This window comes from Oratosquilla oratoria, unplaced genomic scaffold (genome assembly GCF_046742065.1).
Source record: "Oratosquilla oratoria isolate Oo_2021 unplaced genomic scaffold, ASM4674206v1 SCAFFOLD47, whole genome shotgun sequence".
In the NCBI taxonomy this organism is placed as follows: domain Eukaryota; kingdom Metazoa; phylum Arthropoda; class Malacostraca; order Stomatopoda; family Squillidae; genus Oratosquilla; species Oratosquilla oratoria.
Window position 1 is genome coordinate 503,313 of NW_027467711.1, and position 22,486 is coordinate 525,798.

The following is a 22,486-nucleotide window of genomic DNA, read 5'->3' on the forward strand; positions in this document are numbered from 1 at the left end:
TTTCACTCCGCATGGACGACGGTTTTAGCCAGGATCGTGTCAAGTTGCCAACCGTTGTTTTGTAATTGTCTTTTTAGTTAAACTATATCCTTTAACAATTTTTGTATTTTGCTACTAAGTAAATATATTACAGTAAACTTCTCATTTGTTAAAAGAGTAAATTTTATTAATAACTTCAGCCGTATTTTGAATTGATATTTATACAATAAACTCACTATTCTTGTCATGGACCCATTGTTGATGAACTGGGGCAGTACAAATTTTATTCAGAAGATTAATACAAATTGAGCTTTATTAATGTGGTGTATTCTGACATTGATTTTTCTTTCTCCGATTTAATTAATTGCATTTTTATGTTCGAAACCTATTAGGATGACGAACATACTACGATATTTGTATGCATTAAACAGAAGTGCATATTTTATACATGAAAATGGAGAACATTATGAATATATGGTATATTATATGCAAACAATTATTCAAACATTTCAACAACTGTATTACTAAGTCAAGCTCCCGTGGGAATAAGGTTATCGTTGTCAGTAATGGAACGCATGATTAAATGAACCAATCATCTATCGTTTCTTTTGATTTTGAATGTTGTAAATGTGTTGCCATACAATCCAATTTATTATGATTTAGTATTATTACGTATGCCGATACATTATGTAGATAAACTTATATAGTGTAACAACTTGTTTTGAAATATATTTATTTAGCTGATATATTTTTTCAAATTATAGTGAACATTTACAATGAAAATAATGTAAATCAAGCAGACGCTGACATCCGTTAATTCGTGTTTTACCTGACGTCGGTTACTTGAATGCATTCAAATGCGAAGCTGGATCAAGAAAGCAGCGCAGATCGCAGGAATCAGACCGGGGGGGATCAAACATAGAATACTGCTGCTTTAAGTAAGTACACGTATGTAATTATTTAAGAATAAAATGACCTGAAGCAGTGGGCCGTGGGGAAGCTAGTTTTTGCCAAGAAAATAGCATATTACGTTGGTCTATATGAATTTACAAAATATTTTTCCGTTGCTCTATCGCATTGCTGTGCCCATCTAAAAATTTAACTGTTTACTTACTGAACGCAGGACGTTAGGCATATCGAGATACTCGTTGATCAATTGACTGGTGACTTTGAGAGTTGCTTCGTAATTAGATCTTGTTTATCCCATTGCTGACTGTTAATGGAAGCCATAATTAGGTACGGGCACAAAAATTTCCATTTTTTTTTTACCCTTAAATTATTGGTGCATATTTAAGGCAATTTTATTAGAAACAAAATGCTTAAATTTTTTAAATAGCTTGCAAAATAAGGGAGATACGAATTTTTTAAAATATTGTTCATCCCGCATTTTTGGCTAGACCAGGGGTTCCCAAATTTTTCAGCTCATCGACCCCCTAGATTATGATTTTCTATAGACCCACAAACTATTAAATCACGCTTTATGTCAGTTTATTAATATTATTCGTGTTGTTATTGTAACTTATTAATGCTAGTAATATTATTTGAGTAATAATTTTAGTTATCATTATGATTGTTATTGTTTTAATTCTTTACAGTAGTTCTTGTTTGGTCTCATAAATCACTTATGAGTTATGGTAATTCTAAAGTACTATAGTCACAATTTTCGTGTCTGTGGATTGTGTTTGGGGGGGTTCTGATGTGAGCAGGTCATGGCATTTTCTTATGTGACCCGAACAAAACAAAATGGGGTGATTCTGAGATTGATCTATTGATTGCGCTGTTTATGCAAGCTTGTATCATGGACATAGGTATGTGTTCATCCCAAGATGAGTGTATGTCTATGGCTAGGTGAAGGTGTCTGAGTGTGGTAATGATCTTCCGATTTTGTTGTTCGAGTCTGGGGTGGTATGGTGTGGCGTTACACCTTGTAATGTTGAACTGTTGGCGGATATTACTTGATGTGACGATGCGATGCTGAGCTCCGTCTTGCATGACGCTCTGCTCAGCTGAAAACTATTATTATTTTATACTAGCAACCAAAATCCGTCCTCATTGACATGCATCATGCTGTCCGTGTCATAGCACTCAGTGAACAAATACGCCTTTAGTTCCTTCTTGAAGGTTATATAGTTTTCAGATATCCTTACGCATTCGGGTAATTTATTATATAACCTTGGAGCACTATTCACAAAGGCTTTCCAACCCATTTCGGTGTTGAATCTTCGCTCATTTAGCCTGTCTAATTGAACATTATGCCTTAACGTCATGTCGGAAGCTGTACTGAAGTCACTAAGCAATTCTTTGAGGTAGACTGGCTTTCCAAATTTAATCACTTGATATACTACCGTGCATATTTTATAAATGATCCTCGCCTTAATAGGCAACCAGTGTAAGCTTATCAGTACGGGAGTTATTCTCTCACGCCTCTTTAAACCCACTATCATCCTCGCAGCTCTGTTCATAACTAATTGTAGTTTCCTCAATAAGTGGTTAGGCAGTCCATAATACAGCGAGTTGCAATAATCAGGCTTACTTATCACGTAGTTATGAACAAGCATTTTGACAGATTCTTTATCAAGATATTTCCTTACAAAGGTTATGTTTCTCGGGTGATAACTAGCCACTCTAACCACATGATGCACCTGACTTGCGAGATTTACATTTCTGTCAATGATCACTCCCAGATTCTTAATATTGTCGAAGATTTTATCTTGGTGTTTCTGGAATCTCGGTCTTTGGGATCATTTAAGCTTCTCATCGGATACAAATTTGACATGAATATTGACCAGAACCGACTCACTGTGCAGTGCGTGTATCAATTGATAGAACGGTAGATGATGGTATTCAATCGGCGATGCCACCCCTCGGTGTCATTATTTGTTCTAACTGAACGCATGTATACGGACCATGCTGATGGAGGCCATATCTTGCTTTCCATCCATGTCAAGTCTATGTAATCCAGCAGCTGGCGAAGTGGTTCTGCCATGGGCGTTGTTGGAGTATCCAAAGCCATTATCTCAGCAAACACGCTTGTGATGCATTAAGGGGGGAGAAATGGAAGACACAGTAGGCGACGTGTAAACTTATGAGTACTGTTGTTCTGCATGTATGCAACTGCCAAACCAAGTTCTTGCCCCTTTCGCCAAACTGACTGCCCAATGGAAGGAGCCGCCATGAATTTGGACTTCTGGCAGTACCTGCTGCAACGCTGTCCAAACAGCTGCCTTGTAATCTATCAACACTGATGTCACTGACGGGGTGCCTTCCAGAAGTGATTGGATATTTTCCAAGATGGCAATGTAATCATTTTTTGACTTTCCAGACATCAACACATACACTAATGGTACTTATTTGGTTGAATCACCTTCTCTCACAAAGGCATGTATTGTCCACAGCTGACTAAATGGTGCACCAACTGCCTTAAAGTAGCTAGGTCAACACGAAAATGAAATTCCTGATATTTGAGCTGAAGTAGTTCTCATGGGAAGCAAAAAGTCGCTATGAGTATAATGCAATTTGAATTATCCATCTAGCTGTCCTAGTTCTCGAGATATTGCATTTTGAATGGAATTAAATCGGACCGAAACGTGCGGTCTGACTAATCGCCGATCAAACGTAAACAATGACGGTTTTTACTGACAGGCACAATTTTATATAAAAATTTAATATATGGTTGCATTATTTGACCTATTTTCTATAAGATGTGTGATTTCCATGTAATTTGATCATAGAATTACGTTTCTATCCTTTGCAAAATTACCCACCACAGCTACGAATACCGTCAAATTACATTAAAATCACACATTTTAAAGAAAATAGTTTGAATAGTTCAACTATATGCAAGCTATTACACTAATAGCACAATAGTAACAAACTTAATAGTGTAGTTTGATCCATACCACCAGTGATCATAGCGGGCAGGACGAATCGTAGCTGTGGTCCGTAATATTACGGAGGATAAAAACGTAACTTCTCTTTGATCAAATTACATGAAAATCACACATTTTCAAGAAAATAGTTCAAATAATTAAACTACAAGTCTATTACACTAATAACATAATAGTAAGAAACTTAATAGAGTGAAGTTTGATAAGATGGCGGGATGGATGTTGATGTTGTTATCCGATAATCCGACCCGATAGAATAAAAAACTAATTAGTACCACCAATTTCTCAGCTCTACCGTATCACGCTGCCTTTATTTTGGTATAAGAATAATCCGCGAGACTAGTAGTTTTCGTTATTTTTAGTTAGTTGCCCGCACTCTGAATTTATTTAGCTCATTTTTTACGCTGAAACATAAACCAATTTTCGATTTACTGCTGAATGCAAGCCGCCATGTTTATCTTATGTTTTTATGTACCGACATGTAACTGATGATGTAATTGTTTGAAATTTACTACGATCGTAGTAAATACACTCGTATAACATTTGTATGAATGAAATATCCGGCGGTATGTAAATTTGGCCGTTTGCATGGCGTGCGCATAAAATGACGCGCTATTGGGCTCCTCATCGACGGTGGCGCCTCTGGTGGTGTTAGACCTACCTACTTAAAGGTACCATCACAAAACCACTCCGGAGCTCTAAACAGAAGCTCCAACTGAGGTTTTGTGCACATGATGATATGACGCTTATCCCCAACACGTATGTCTCTTTGAACGAAGTCTGAAGGAATGGCTTCCTCATTAATATAAAAATCAAGTGTTGTTGGATCTGATGGTCTATCCCCTTGTCTAACTCTATTGGCACTTTGTACCAACGTGGCCAGATGCGGGAGGGATTCCGTGGGGGCATCAGAAGGAAAATTTGACTGAATGGCACCACTGACGATTGCCGCTGCATGGGTAAATGTCTCGCTTCTGGCATCAGCTTTGATCTTTGTACGTACATTGGTTGCTTGAAGTGCACATGCTTTAGGGATGCATTTGTGAGGAATGGAACCAGGAGTAAACGTATCTCTTAACTGTGTCACAACAGCTGTACAGTACATGTTTTTGCTGCGTACCGAGCATTGCCATACGGTTGCACCAGACTGCTTAAAGGTCAGATATCAACAGATATACCGTTCGCTAAAAATCATCGTATTGCTCGAAAAAGTACTTTTTAAAAGCATACAAATAAAGTTTTTACCTATTACAGAAGAATTTATTCAGAAAATTCACTTTTAATTGATGCAGTTGACGCTAGTTCTTGTTAGTCGTCCATGGTTCTTGCTAGTTGTTGCTAAGTAGTGCGTCCCTGGTAGAGAACCTGGTCTATGACCGAGTAATTGTCTATGTTGAGCGGAAAGTCGTCTGTATTTGTAGTGTCACCTGAATTGAGGTAGTGAATGATTCTTCTCCATAAGGGGTCTGTTGCTTGAGCGGCAATGATGCGTTCTTGTGTAATGTCAAGTGGCTCTGCTGCTAGATGTATTGTTGCTACGTTTCTGCTGAGGGGGTCTGCTACAGAGTTTGCCCTGGATGTAGTGGAAGATAGGCATAAATTCCTGAATCATGAGGAACCATCTGGCTAGTTTTCCAGTTAGGGTCTTTCCTTTGAAGAGGAGAATGGGTTGATGATCTGTGTGTACATGTATTTCATAGCCTAGAATGATGTCTTTGAAATGTTTAAGGGCATATATGACTGCAAGTGCTTTGATCTCAGTGAAAGAGCAGTTTTGTTCGTGCTTGTTTAATGCGCGGCTGGCGTAAGCTATTGGTCTAAATTTGGATTCGTGTTGTTGCATTAGTACTGCGCCAAGGCCTTTGTATGAAGCATGTGTACATAGTGTGAAGGGTTTAGAGAAGTTTGGAAATACCAGAACCGGGGCTGTTGTGAGTGCTTGTTTGAGGCTGTGAAAAGCTGTGTTGTGTTCAGGTGTCCAGGTAAAGGGAGTATTCTTTTTGAGAAAGGATGTTAATGGAGCTACAATGTTAGCATAGCCTTCGATAAACTGTCTGTAAAAACCTGACAGTCCTAGAAATGATTTTACATGTTCTGTAGAGTTAGGGGTTGGAAATTCTAGAACAGCCTTAACCTTGTCCTGAGAAGTGATGACACCTTGTGAGTTTATGACGTGTCCTAGGAACCTTATTTCCTTTTTGAGGAAGGAGCACTTTTTGAGTTTTATGCCTGCTGTGGCTAATCTTGAGATGACTGTTGTTGTTGTTGTCGTTCCCTAGACTGTCTGTCTGAGCAGTCCCGTCTCCCCAAGGAAGGCCACAGCCGAAACTGGGTTTTCCCACAAATCCTTTATAGAGTGTATGTTGTGTTGTTTGCGTGCATGATTGTGTATAATGCAGTCTTCCATTATGTGTTGTATGGTATGGGGTGAAGTGTTACATCCTGGGCAGCTGTTCACAACACGGTCGTCCAGCCTCTTCTGGTAGCTTAGAAGTGCTGGGTGGTGACCGCATCGCAGTCTGGCCAAGTGGACTCTGTCCTTACGTGGGAGAGAGGATTCAGAAGGGTGGATATCAGGGGGTCTGGCATGTAGCAGTGTGTTGTCTTTCAGTGTGTTAATGGAGCGGTGAGTGATATGATTATGAATATGTTTCCGGAGGCTGGTATTTGGTGGTTGTGGAGGAAGAGAAGAGAGTATCTGTGTGTAATAAAGGTCTATGGGTGTAGTTTTAATGTTTCTTGGTGTGTGTGGGTGTTCTGCTATGTAGTGTAGCGGGTGTGATGTGTTTGTGGTGGCTGCAGCAAGTGTTTGTGTGCCTCTCATGTCGAGGTGGTCCTTGACTTTGAGGACTTTTGTTTCATGGTGTAAATGGTCTGTAGGTGATGTATTTGTGCAGCCTGTAATTGTTTTTAGGGCTTTGTTTTGTATGATTTGAAGGGTGTTGTGGTGTGACTCACTGAGATTAGGAGCCCATGCAGGATTCGCATAATTCATCACTGAGCGTATGCATTGTTTGTATATTGTTATATTAGTTTCTTTGTTTTGTCCAAATGTTGTTCCAGTGATTGGCTTTAGTGCGTTAAGTCTAGGTGTGCATTTGTTTTTTATGTTTGTGAGGTGTTGTTTGAAAGACATGGATGTATCGTATGTTACACCAAGAATTTTCGGTGTGTTTGTGTGTGGTATTAGAGTGTTGTTGATGTAGAGATGAGGTATGTATTTGTGTTCTTTTGTCCAGTTGGTGAGAAGTGTTGCTGTAGATTTGGTTGGAGCTATTTTGAGTCTGTGATGAACCATGTGTTGAGTGTGTCAAGGTAAGGCTGGATTATTTCTGCAGCTTTGTCTGTGTTACGATGTGTGCATGTGATTGTTATGTCGTCTGCGTAGGAAGAGATTTGTATTTCTGAGGTGTCTGGCGTGGGTAAGTCATGCATGTATAGATTAAATAATGTGGGGGATAGAACTGAGCCCTGTGGTACTCCGTTCTTAATGTTTCTGATGTGCGATGATTGGCCATTATATGACACATGATCATTCCTGCCTGCCAGATAATTGGCCAGCCATCTTTTGGTGTTATTGTGCATGTCTGTGTTATATATTTTATTTGTTAGGTTGTGGCGGGGGATAGCATCAAAAGCTTTACTAATGTCCAATGTTATAAGAAGTGTTCTGTGGTGGGGCCTATCTGAATTGATGATGGGATGACTGTAGTGTGGAAAGGTGTTCTGTGTGTTTTTTTACAAAGACATTCATACATATACTAAGTCTTTTTCCCCCTTTCAAGGGAGGTAGCCAAAAAGGGAAAGGCATAAAAACACTCCCACCCATTTCATCCCTAAATACACTCCACACCCCTCCCACCCTCCCTCTCACCTGAACACCTCCTGGATGACGGGTCATCCCTGGGGCATTCTACATGAAGTGTACACACTTTTTGGCAAAATCTTGACACTAGGTCATCGATTTTGATAATGTTTTGCAAGCAGGTTGAGTCTGATGAGAAAACATTAAATGCCAATTTTTATGGCTCTGGGTCACCTATGACCATTTTTATGGTAAGGTGAATTTTGGGTCAAACTGGTTGACCCTAAACCTTTGAGAGGTCATAACTTTGGCCATAATTGACCGACCTAAATGGTTTTGGTACCAAAATGCTCAGGAAAGAGAGGTCTATCAAATGAGTGGAAGAACGACATTCCTGGGACAATTTTGCCATGATGACCTTGTTTTGAACTCTGACCTTTGACCCTGGCCAAACTGCAGCTTTGATCTGGCCAAAATATTTCCAATGTTAGCTCCATTTTATCTTTCATAACTTCAGGAAAAATAAAAATGGGATCTCCAAAGACTTTTAATTCATGGGCATTTAAGTACCACCAGGTGGGTGGTATTTTCAGTTATGTCACTACTGGGGTCATTTATAACATCAGATAGTGTTTGTAAATAGTCGTTTTGAGAGTGTATGATTTATCTTGACACACTTATCATATTTCAGTCTTTCCAAATACGACCTCTCCCCCTTTCTAGGTTGCCACTTCTTGGAAACAAAGCACTTGTAACACCTATACCAAAAGAATAAAGAAGCTGTAATTGGAGATATTTTATTCAATTTTAGAAATTTGGCACATGTCGAGAACATTAAATCAGTTATATACACATTTTGGTTAATACTGAAAAATAAAAGAGGCAAAACAAAATTATTGGAAGCATTCAAAAGCAAAAAAAAAAAAATAATAGGTATTCATTTGAGAAGAGTCATCACTTTGTTTGTTGCATCACTCCTTCTTGCTAATCATGTAGGTTCTTCCGGTTGCAGTTTTCGGTTCTACTGACAAAAAAATGGCAGAGATATCCATCAAACAAGAATCTTCCATTTTAGGGAAGCAAAAACTGGGAGAGGGTCCATGCGGGTGAAGAAATTTCACGTTCACTTCTTGTGATTCTGGAAAAGCTTCAGAAATGTAAGCAAGCCACCAATGTCCTGCTTTTCTCCTTCAGTTCGCACGACTAGACAATCCTTTCCTGATAAAACTCGACTTGTGTCATCACTGCGATAATATTCAAAGACTAAAGATTTTACTTCCTCAGAAAGCACTCTGCCCAGCTTAGGGTTAGGTGAAGCTAACATTCCTTTCTCCTTTAGTATATGGTGTGCTTGTACGGCCATTCTCTGAGAGCAATCGAACTCATTCATCAGTTTTCTAATACTCATACTGGTTGCAAATATGGTTAGAATTCTGATTTGATCGGTACAGCTTGATTGTTGATACTTATCCTTTAAAGACTGGATGATTTCTGGCATACAGTTGACATTACACCTTTGTGGCACATCTTGTTTTCCTGAACTACTACCAGCTACCAAATCCAGCTTTCTCTTAAAAGATTCTTCAACTTTCAACCTTTTCTCATCCACGTAAGTCGGATGCCTTATGGCTTTCCTTTTATAAAAGGGGCTCTCACCGATAAAAGACAATGATTTGTTCAGTAATTCAACTTCAAGTTCTCCTGCCACAACATCTGAATCCTCTTCTTGGCTATTCATCACATTCAGCTCCTCTTCAGATACTGGACTTTGAGACTCCTCAGAAGTGATTTTCTCAATTGATAACTGTGCAAGCCTCTTCCTACACCCTTGCCAAGAAAAGATGAGAACTTCTGCAAAAGCTGAGAAGAAACATTTCTTTTGCAGGGATTTATGGATCTCTGCAGTACTTTTGATTTGCCATCTTATGAAGATGAGTCTGAAAAGATCCAAAAAGCAAAAATTTACAGTTTATAAATAATATAAAAAATATTATTTGAAATTACCTTATACAATTTTAAGACAGAAGCAACTTGTAGTATGCTTCTGTAATGTTATAAATTCAAACAGAATCCGACAAATGCTTGATAACACACAAACTGTAAAACAAGCACCAAAACGCTCATACTGAATAAACAACTCACAAATACACCGTACAGCATTTTGCACCTTCACCAAACACTGCAACACGACTCCCAGTTTACCAATCCTTTGCACCAGCCTGCAGTAGCAGCACACACAAATGCATTTTCTCTCTCTGCAACTTCACTGCTCTCCAGTCATTAGCACATCACAATTATAATGTTGCAACTGCAAGTCCATACAACTGAACGCATCATACACTCAACAATCACAATAGCATATGTAATTTCAGTTATACAGCTATATTTAAAAGTGCCAATCAGGGTGGATTGGTTTAAACCAAGTGGTTTAAACCATGTTTTTATATTTTATTTTATTTTTTTAATAAACCACTATTTTTTTGTTGTCTTTTATCTTTGGATCAATATATCAATATAGCTGCTTCTTAATACCAAAATGCAACACAATACCATGTTCTTTCCTTTATTTCACACAACACAAAATTTTGTAGGCTAGCATTAGTGGTAATAGTCTGTAAATAAGTATGATGATAAGTTATATACCTCTTGACTGAGTCTTGGGTGGCTTCAATGGCTTGTGCAGCATGCTGTCCAAGCTAAATGTTTATGTCGGTAGACCGACAATAGCACTGCAGGTGTATGACCGACAATGGCGCTGCAGGTGTAAAGTTCTGGGCCGCGACTCCCGCACCCATAACATTTATGTTGGTACATAAATACCCATATTTTCAAAACCCATGGAGATCCCATTTTTATTTTTTCTGAGGCTACAGAGGATAAACAGAGCTAATTTAAGAAAAAAAAAATTAGGCTGATCAAAGTTGCAATTTGGCTAGGGTCAAAGGTCAAAGAGTTGAAAATAAGGTCATCATGGCAGAATTGTCCCAAGAACATTGTGCTTTCACTCATTTGAAAGATCTCTCTTTCCTGAACATTTTGGTACCAACATCGTTCAGATTGGTGCATTCTGGCGAAAGTTATGACTTATCAAAGGTTTAGGGTCAATCAGTTGGACTCCAAACTGACCTGGCCATAGATATGACCTCAATGACCTGGTAGGCCTCATACTTGGTATGTGAACTTTATTCATCATAACCAACAAATGATATCAATTTCCTAAGATTCTGTGACCGAGCTGTCAGGAGGGTGTGTACACTTCACGTAGAATGCCCCCCCTGCACCTTGCCCACCGCCCTGAGTCAGAAGCAGTGTCGCAAGACACAGCACATCCACAGCAAGGCCGCTTCATTTAATCGGCGACCCCCCCTCTCCGTCATTCAAAGACATTCACTCATCACATAAATGAGGTCACATGCCCTGTTAACCATGTTGGCGTCATGAGGAGCAAGTGGGTACGCGATAATGCCAATGTCGGCGTCTTGATTATATTTATTGTAGTTGTACCTGCGTGACCCCCGTACTCTGTAAACTGGCTTCTTCATATTTTCTATGGTTATCAAAATTCACAGGTGAAAGAGAGAACGAGCAATACAGTGGTGACTTTATTTTTTTGTAATGCAAGTATTATGACGCAACATCGCACATCTGGCAGCTAATGCTGCCCGCGAGGTATTGGCCCAGAGTGAAGGGGTTAAACAGTGTTTTAATATACTAAAGGTAGTGCCTCACTTCAACTGGGACGCAGATCATATAAATCTAATAAGGCTTTACCAAGCATGGTGCCTTAGCCAAATCAATTATGGATGTCAAATTTATGGATCAGCATGTAAAACTATTAAAGAAGCTTGATGTAGTCCATAATATGGCTTTGAGGATTTGTTCGGGAGCTTATAGAACATCTCCAGTGGATATCTTGTATGTGGACACAGGATTTCCTCCCCTTTATATTCGCAGGGAGGAATTAATCCTCAGATATATATCTCGTGTGTTAACATGAAAACAAAATCCAAACTTCAAATATGTAAAGCAGCCGGTAGACAGAGCTCCAAGAAAAGGTACTCTGATGAAACCTTGAGATGTGAAGTTGAGGCAGAGGAGGTAGGACTTGTTCCTGTTACAATTGCTGAGGTTACGCCTCCCAAATTCCCTCCTTGGAATCGATGTCCCACTGTAATTTGCCCTTTTAAAAACAAGAAAAATAGAACTGCTGTAGAGCTAAGGAGTGAATTTCTAGAACACTTACCAGTACATGCTGATTCAGTTTTTATTTATACTGATGGATCCAAATCCCAAGATGATGTTGGTTGTGCTGTTGTTTCTGATAGCATGATTTTAAAGAGGAAGTTGCCTTATTTTAGCTCTGTTTTTACTGCTGAACTGCTGGCAGTTAACGCCCTGAAATATGTGTCTTAATTCTGTTTAATCTAATAAGAATGTTGTTATTTTTACAAACTATGAGCATTCTATCCTACGTAAATTATTGCCTCTTCACTACAGTCACTATCCGAGTTACGACCACCCGTACTTACGGCCACGTTTAGCAGATGCCTATTATGAGTTTGCTGTCTGGCAGCACAGCGCGTAAGATAGCTGTGGCATCCCGACATCGCGTACGACAGTTATGGCAGAGACGGAAAAGTCGCTATACACGTGGTTGGAAGATAATAGGCAAAGAAATGTGAAAGTGATGTTACAAGCAGTGCAAAGTAAGGCCACAAGTTAATTTGGCATGTTGAAAGAACGTGCAGGTGAAGAATATGATTCACATGAATTCATAGTGAGTGCCGGGTGGTTTCGTCGCTTTCGAGAGCGTTACCAGGTTCACCACGTGTTGTCGAAAGGTGAAGCTGCTAGCAGTGATGCGCCTGCAGCTAAGGCATTTGTGGAAGAGTTTGATAGATTAATTAAAGATGAAGGATATTTACGTACTTATGACCATGTCTAGCAGATGCCTATTATGAGTTTACTAATAAGAATACAGACGCTCCTCAACTTACGTTTTAGTTACATTCCGAACAGCCGAATGCAAGTTGAAAATGAATGTAAGTTGTTACTGTACATCCGTAAATTCTATTACCATATCTTATAAAACACCCCTAAATCATTAATTATACACATAACATTGTAAAATAATAACATTAATTTCAAATAAATTAAATTCAAGCAACATAAATTGAGATGGTGGGGGAGGAGGAGGCAAGGCATGTTCAGTTTGTCGTTTGTGCAATGTAAACAATGGACGCAGCGGCATGTGCCTGTATCGTTTGAACTGTGGAGAGCGCGCTAAACTAAATTTTTTTTTTTCTCTCTCTCTCTCTCTCTCTCCAAACGTAAAACGAATGAACGTAAGTAGAGGAGCGTTTGTACTCTACAATAAGTATTTTCTTTCTTTAACTTACCATATCATATTAACAACTAAACAACTGAAAACAATGCTGTATACAACTGTAGGAGAGAAGCCAAACGCAGAGTATGGAATCCAAAGTATTTAACGTTTTGCCCAGTAGGGCTTCTTCAGAAATAATTTAGTAAACAAACATCTGACTCCTTACACAGTATAACCCAAGCTTGCGGGGAGAACCGAACATGAAACTGGTGTAAACACAATTTGCGTAAATTGTTATAAAAATTGCTAAAGGTTTATCTATTGTAAAAAATCCATTGTTTTGATTTATATTATCAATGAAAGATATAAAAACAGATTCAAAACATCTACGTTTCATAGTATGGTTTTCATATTTAATAATCTTAGAATTATTCCAGTCAGCAATGTGGCCTGTATCGTATCTATGTCTAACAATGGCATTATTCATATTTTTGTTAAGTTGGATAGCCGCTGACGATCTGTGTAGCTGATCGCTCAAAATTACGGAAGACCTTTTTTTCCTCATTGTTCAATGTGGAACAGAAGTTTCCGATATTCATCTGTGAACCAGTATCTGCAGATTTCGAGGTCTCTTACCTCATCTTCAGCTGGGTGGTAATAGTGAATGATTTAATCCTCTTGGGCTATGTGTTCACAAGTGCGAATGACCTCACCGAGTGAGCTGTGATTTTTCGTCTGTAACTGTTATGATCAAACGTCACTGTGGTGTTCTAGTCCGATTTTTTTAGGGAAGTATCAATTGATTCTACTGTGTATTTAAAGGTGGTTTGAGTTTTTCAATTAAAAAACTCAGACCACCTTTAAATACACAGCAGAATCAATTTATACTTCCCTCAAAAAATCGGACTAGAACACCACAGTGACGTTTGATCACAACATTTGTATCATGTTTATGTTCCGATATTCTTTTATCAACACCACGGAAACTTTCACCAATGTAGACCTTTTTACAACCTAAACATGGCACACAGTAAACACCAGCTCGGTAACAGTTGGTAATCTTATAAAAAGCTGAAATAAAAGTAGGGAAACTGTTTGTCAAGCAGGTGTTTACTGTGTGCCATGTTTAGGTTGTAAAAAGGTCATTGGTGAAAGTTTCCGTGGTGTTGATAAAAGAATATCGGAACATAAATATGATATGGTAACTTACAATATGAATAATGCCATTGTTAGACATAGATACGATACAGGCCACAATGCTGACTGGAATAATTCTAAGATTACTAAATATGAAAACCATACTATGAAACGTAGATGTTTTTAGTCTGCTTTTATATTTCTCTTTCATAATATAAATCAAAACAATTGATTTTTTACAATGAATAAACCTTTAGCAATTTTAATAACAAAGTAACAAGTAATTTACGCAAATTGTGTTTACACCAGTTTCATGTTCGTGCTGACTGGAATTGTTAGACATAGATACGATACAGGCCACAATGCTGACTGGAATAATTCTAAGATTACTAAATATGAAAACCATACTATGAAACGTAGATGTTTTTAGTCTGCTTTTATATTTCTTTCATAATATAAATCAAAACAATTGATTTTTTACAATGAATAAACCTTTAGCAGTTTTAATAACAAAGTAACAAGCAATTTACGCAAATTGTGTTTACACCAGTTTCATGTTCGTGCTGACTGGAATAATTCTAAGATTATCAAATATGAAAACCATACTATGAAACCTAGATGTTTTTGAATCTGCTTTTATATCTGTCATTGATAATATAAAGCAAACAATTTATTTTTTTACAATAAATAAACCTTTAGCAATTTTAATAACTAACAAGCAATTTACGCAAATTGTGTTTACACCAGTTTCATGTTCATTTCTCCCCGCAAGCTCGGGTTATACTGTGTAAGGAGTCAGATGTTCGTCCACTGTTATTTCTGAAGAAGCCCTGCTTGGCTAAACGTTAAATACATTGGATTCCATACTCTGCATTTGGCTTCTCTCCTACAGTGCTGGTGCAGTCGTTGCTGCTTTTACTCAATGCTGTATACTAAGATAAATATACTGTACCTATATCTCACACTTAAAATGAATCAGAATGGATGAGAAAGATAGATCTTAAAATACACACATATTTAGAGTGCATATAACAATTGAAGAGTTAAGAAAAACTATTAAATGGAAACTACAATTAAAAACCTTAAAAATGGTAAGCAAGGTTATATTTAATATGTGTGTGTGTGTACACAGGTATAGTATATACAGTACCTGTATACGTTTATTTACTGAAATACAGTACAGTATTGAAACATTAAAAACTAAGAAAAAAAATAAAGCTAAATGGCATAAAATTGATAGATAAACAGTAAACAGCTTATGTATAATAGTATTTGATAAAAAAAATAAAAGTTACTTGAAAACGCAACAGATTGATATGTATCCTAGAGTATAACCCTCGTGTCAGCCATTTTGAATGCGACCCGACCTATGACTGGTTAGTCGGAACCAATCTGTCGTAACTCGGATAGTGCCTGTACAGAAGCTCCTCAACTTACGTTTTAGTTATGTTCCGAACAGCCGAACGTAACCTGAAAATGAATGTAAGTTGTTACTGTACATTCCCGTAATTTATTACCGTTCATACTGTACTATACATCCATAAATTCTATTACCATATCTTATAAGACACCCCTAAATCATTAATTATAAACATAACATTGTAAAATAATAACGTTAATTTCAAATGAATTAAATTCAAGCAACATAATTTCAATTAAATGAGTTTTATTCAAATTTACTTACCTTTGGCAGTGGTGCATAAAGCGAGATGGTGGAGAAGTCACATAAGAGTTTGCGGATCGTCAATGTCAGTTTCACAATCATCGAAGAAAGTTGAGGTTGAGGGTAGCTCTTTGAGAGGTTGAAGGTTGAGGTCCATCATCATCTTTTTTGTGTCATAAATTATACGGTAGCATTGTATTGCATTGTATATTCTATTGGTGACCTGTGTGTGACGCTCAACGTTTGGGTCCTGTCTCTCAAAAATTGCAAGGGCTTGGTACATACATACATATACCAAGGCTTTTTCCCCCTTCCAAGGGAGGTAGCCAAAAAGGGAAAGGCATAAAAACACTCCCACCCATTTCATCCCCAAATACACTCCACACCCCTCCCACCCTTCCTCTCATCTGAGCACCTCCTGGATGACGGGTCATCCCTGCACCCTGCCCACCGCCCTGGGTCAGAAGCAGTGTCGCAAGACACAGTACATCCACAGCAAGGCCGCTTCATTTAATTGGCGACCCCCCCTCTCCGTCCCCCTTTGCATATAAGGAGAGGACGGGGAGAAATCCCTTCGGGCTGCGTCAAAATTTACTCACACATACTACCCCACCCCCCTGCCCATTTCTCCTCATGCAGTCACAACATCATCCATATACAACCATTCTCCACTCACCTCTGTCTTCCGTCCTCTCCCTTCCTTCCTCAACAGACATTCCCCTCTTCCCCAAAGCCCCCTTCACCCCATCCATCCACCTCATCCTAGGACGTCCCCTCATGTTCACTCCCTCCACATCTGCCTTCCATACCTCTTTTACTAGTCTTTCTTCACTCATTCTTTCCATGTGTCCAAACCATCCTAATATTCTTTCATCAACCCTGTATGGGGCAGAAACGTGGAACATAAGAGAAGAAGAGAGAAGGAGTTTTAATGTGTTTGAGATGAGGTGTCTGAGAAGTATGGCGGGGGTTACTAGGCTAGATAGAGTGAGAAATGAGGAGGTGAGGAGGAGAACAGGGGTGAAAAAGGATTTGGGAGAGAAGGGCTTGGTATATGAGAGAAAACCCTTCCGCCAACAATTTGGACTCAAATTTCTTCATCGAAATGGGCTCATCCTCTTCTTCTTTTTCTGCATGAAGCTGAGCCTCCAACTTCATAAGGTCTTCATTTGTTAACTCCTCACCATGGGAGTCCAGCAGATCTTCAAAGTACTCCTCCAACTAGAGGTTGAGCTGCTCACTTACGTCGACGAGACTGGTTAGGAGGTTTTTGGCAGTCTCCTGCTGGTCAAAGCCCTGAAAATCATTAACAAATCGCGGGCAAAGATTCTTCCACACCGCATTGAGGTTGACCTCGGAAACCTCCTGCCATGCAGCATCAATGATTTTGATGCATTTGAGGATGTCAAAGGATTTCCAGAAGGCCCTCAAAGTCATTTCAGGGTTGCTATCAGCCTTTAGAGCCATTCTGTAGGTTTGTCGGATGTAATATTTTTTGAAGTTGGCAATTACACCTTGGTCCATTGGTTGCAGAAGTGAAGTTGTATTAGGAGGGAGGTATACGACCTGAACGTTGGGATGAAAGTCATCCAAGTGGGGGGGATGTCCAGGGGCGTTATCCAAAATGAAAAGAATTTTGAAGGGAAGGTTATTCTCCCTGCAATGCAACTTCACTTCTGGGATGAAATGATGATAAAACCAATTTTTGAAGATGGCCAACGTCACCCATGCATTGTCATTCCACATCCAGATCACTGGCAGAGAGCCCTTGCTAATGTTTTTGAGGGCTCGAGGATTAGCTGCCCGGTACACCAACAGAAGTTTAAGCTTGTGGCTTCCGTCCGCATTCCCCCCAAGCATTAGAGTTAGCCTATCCTTAGCTGCTTTGAAGCCAGGCATCGTCTTCTCCTCACGGCTGATGTTGGTTTTTTCTGGCATTTTTTTCCAGAAAAGGCCAGTCTCGTCGACATTGAAAATTTGCTTTGGTGAATAACCTTCTTTCTCAATTATTCCCCATAACAATTCTGGGAAACGATCGACGGCTTCCTTATCTGCAGATGCAGCTTCTCCACTTACGGCAACATGATGCAAATTGGACCTCTTCTTGAATCGGGCAAACCAGCCATGGCTAGCATTAAAAGTTTCATCGGCAACGCTTTCTCCTGCCTTGGCCTTAAGGTCTTGAAAAATAGAAATTTCCTTCTCTTGAATAAGATTAAGGCTCAGAGGCATATGGTTAGCAGTTTCTCCATTTCTTCCATCAGCTTTCCACATTTCTTACTGATCACCGTTGACTGCATCACCACTGAACCTTTTACATGCTCTAATATGCAATCTTTCTGCTTATAAATGGTATTGACGGAGACATTTGGAAGAAACGTGCAACGTTCACATGCTTTTCACCAGCATCAATTTTCCTGATAATAGCCACCTTCGTTTCAAATGAGGTGGCTTGCTGCTTCTTTTGACTACCACTATCACTAGTAGACTTACGCTTTTGACGCGGTGAACTGGGAAGATGCAAGGCACGTTCAGTCTGCCGTCTGTGCTATGTAAACAATGGAAGCAGCGTCATGCGTATCGTTTGGTATGACGGAGAGCACGCAAAACAAAAAAATTCACTCGCAAAATATATATATTTTTTTCTTTACAGTCAGTTCAAATGTAAAATTAAAAAAAAAAAAAACATAAAATGAATGAACGTAAGTAGAGGAGGGTCTGTATTTAGTCCAAGAAATACAGGACTCGTTGATTCTTATTAAGGGACCATGAGGCGCGAAAACACGAAAAATTCTGGAAAATTGATCAATTTTAGGTAAACATTTCAAAAGTTTCTCTGATGGTGGTAACACTTCGACCAAATATTATAGCTCAATTCCGTTTCTTTTCTTATATATGAAATAAAATAAATCAATTTTTGGCGACCTCTGGCAACCCCATTGCATGAAAAAACATTCTATATTGAAATAAAGTCAAAATTTTGATGGCCAGTTCAGTTTTGTTTACTGTAATTAATATTTATGGAGATATCTGTCAACTTGCCCGACCCTAAAGCACCAGTCACCCATCTCAGTGTCTTTTCAAAGCTGGAAGAGAAAGGACGTCGCTCTGCTGCATAACAGTCAGCCTACCAGTCACGCACGCGACATTGGCTACCCCATTGCATGAAAAAAACATTGTGTATATTGAAACAAGGTCAAATTTTCGATAGCATAAGTTGCGTGAGAAAGTAAGTTGAACAATGTCACAAGTGAGTACGAGGCCGGAGAATTTTAAATGCCTGTGCACTCCTTTTAAACTTTAAATGCCTCTCCTGAAAAGTTAATGTTTTTGATATTTAAATAACCATATCTCTGTTTCTTTTTGTCCGATTTTATTCATTCTTTCGAATTTGTAAAGAGAAATAGTCATTCTTTAATTTGGCAAGAAAAATAAAGTTTTTTTTCTCTCTCTCTCTCTCTCTCTCTCCATTTATCCTTGCAGATTTTCACTGAAGTTTCTTACTATTCAAAAAAAAAAAAAAAAAAAAAGAGTAAGAGGAAATTTAATTTTGTGAAGTTCCCAAGACTAATCTTTCATTTCCTACATAGGCTGATTACCTATGCCTATGGATACTTTAATAATCGCAGATACCATCATAAAATAAATAAGTAAATTAACTACACATAACATATACATGTTATTAAAACAATTTAGTATGCAATAATACTCTTTCCAATAGAGTAAGTATACATAAGTTCACCAGAGAAATTGAACGACTTTAATGGCACATTCACCTATAAGTACTTCCCATGATGCCTTAACAACCGGAAGAAAATAAAAGTAAACTTTTGCTGGGTGCTGTCCCATGTGGGTATCACTGGAAATGAGCAGGCCAATGTTGCAGCCAAAGCCGCTACTAGGCTCAGCCACAAGACACAAAAATCCCACATACAGACTTCAAGTAAGTAATTCATTGATACGCAATGGAGAAGTGGCAGGAACAATGGACAAGGCTGGATGGTAGTTACAAGTTAAAAGAGATTCACCCCTCAGTGAGCCCTTGGAAGTCTCATTCTTTGGACAGGAGATCAAGTATTTTTTTAACAAGGTAATTGGCCATTCCTACATTACCTATAAATTTTTTATGGCAAGTGGAGCAGAAAGGCTGGCTCCCCAATGCCCCACTTGCCAAGCTGTTTTTACAATTAAACACATTATAATTCAATGCCCTGCATACTCTAATAAGTGCAGGGCAAACTTTTTAACAAATTTATCTCTTGAAGTTTTAGGGGAGGAGGCTCATGTGGAGAATGTTTTAAAAGATGTCAATTTATTTTATGAAATTTAAGATTGTGTATATGATTGCTTGTATATGTATCTTGTTTTGATTTTTATGCGCTGAATGGCCTACTGGCTCTGGCACTTGGCCTTTGAGCCAAAAATTTCATAAACCAATCTGTATTTTTGTTCTCGCCAATGGATATTAGGGTGAAATTGTGGAAGTCTATCAATTCTGTTAGGCATGAACATTTGCTTCTAAAACAGTGTTGAAAGTCTCTTATTAATTTGTTACTCTAGGAAATGTATAATAGGGTTTTTTATGATTCTTTCAAAAATTGAATGATATTTGAGGTGGGTGCTATTGGCCTGTAATGTTTTTGGATCCTCGTTTATGTATGGGAGAGACATTGGCAAGTTTTAATATTTCTGGTATTTCATCTGTGTCGAGGGACTTTCTCCACAGTATAAGGAGAGGGGTTGAGATTGTCTTTTTGCATTCCTTGATAATGTAGGTGCCTATGCCATTTGGACCAGGTGACGCTGATGTTTTCATATTGTCTATAGCCTTCTCTATATCTTCCTTATTTCTATGTCATCTAATGTATCTTGATCTTGAATCGGAGAGTCTTCAGTTATATGGATATTAGTTTACGGGGTGTTCCAGGCCTTAACATATTGGGGTTTGTAGGATGTCAGCCATTTCTTGTGGAGATGTGGTATGTTGTCCATCTGCTCTAGTGGTCTGATATTTTTCTTTGGTGTGGATTTCTTTTTTGCATAATTAAAGAAAAATCTGGTATTGTTTTTACTGTATGGCTCTTCTTTCACTGTCCATCTCAGTTTTGTGTGATGTTTTTATTTTATTTTCCAGATCACGTAGTTCTTTCTCATGTTGCACAGAATTTCCTTTTTGTGGTTAATGGAAAGTGATTTTCCAATTTTGGTGCTCCTTGTTAATGTCTTTCTGTATCTATGTTCCTTTGATATTTTTTCCTTCTTAGTTGCTTCTTTGGTGTGTTGGAGTAAATAGCTTTTCTTGGGTGGTGTTCTATTATATTGCAGCATTACTATGTGCTTTGGTTCTTGAGTTCTTCATTCCAATTTATCCTCTCAAGAGTTTCATTGACTTTTACCTAATTAGCCTTATTATGTTAATATCTGAGAATGGCATCCTTCTTTGTTTATGAGTCATTGGGTTTAGTAGTGATATACAGGTAAACGTCGACTTACGATGGCATTAGGTTTCGATAGATCCATCGTAAGTCGATCCCCAATTTGTGTATCACTCTGTTCCGTGGTCACTGTACCTAGCCTACCTGTATATTAACCACCAGAGATACTGAATATAGCCTATTAAACATGTACAGTAGTTTATTTAATTATTTTTATCCTTTTTACCATATTCAAACACTATAATATGTATTTTCAGTATGGACCTTAAATCTCGCGGGCAGCAGCCAATGCCAGCCGTACGACGTGTCGTAATAATACTCGCATCATAAAATATAGTCACCGCTTATATCGATCGTTCTCTCTTTCACCCGCGAATTTTGAAAACCACAGAGAATGGGATTCGGGGCACATTTGAGAGAATGTAAAAACACAGGGGCGACTACAATAAATATAATCAAGACGCCAATATGGCAGCGTCGCGAATCCACTTGCTCCTCATGACGCCTACGTGTGCGGCACCGTATGGAAGGGGTTAAGTATATCATGTCGTCGTCGTAAAGTCGAAAAATCGTAAGTCGCGGCCATCGTAAGTCGACGTTTACCTGTATTGGTTTCTGTTATAATTATATTGTGACCCGAGTGTATAGTTGGGGATATGTTTAGATCATTTAACATATTTGGGTTATTAGTTAGTATGAGGTCAAGGATGTTGTTGTTTCGTGTTGGAGTATGGACTTCTTGGATTAAAAGAAGCGTTTCCATCATTTTGTTTAGCATTCCTCCTTTATTATGGTATTTTCCAGACGCCATGGTGCCATGGCTGTTCCATGTACAGTTTGGTAGGTTGAAGTCACCTGTTATTATCACCTCCCTAGAGTGGTCTTTGATTTGAGGACAGTCTAATTTTGCTGAGTATGTCTTTCATTTCTGAACTGGAGAGATGGTGGCCATTATTGTTCTCCTGTTTTGTACAGTAATTGCTATTATGATTATATCACAGGCACCATTTGAATAGGAGAGTATGGTTTCAGAAGGGATGATTTCCAGGATGCACATTAACACCTCCATGTGATTGCCCTTCTCTATCTGTTCTGTAGCTGCTGTATCCCTTTATTTGAATTTCGTAGTCCATGATCATTGAGGTTAAGTGAGTTTCAGTTGATGCTATTATTGCTGGCTCTCCCATAGTTAATGTTTCTATGAATGGTATTTTGTATTGGTTACTATTGGAATATAGGCCTTAAAGAAATTAT

General features: G+C 38.5%; 1 pseudogene; it reads right to left on the minus strand.

The window, feature by feature from the left end:
• Nucleotides 1-1,131: 1,131 nt before the first annotated feature.
• Nucleotides 1,132-4,971, minus strand: LOC143023363 (uncharacterized; annotated as a pseudogene).
• Nucleotides 4,972-22,486: the final 17,515 nt, after the last annotated feature.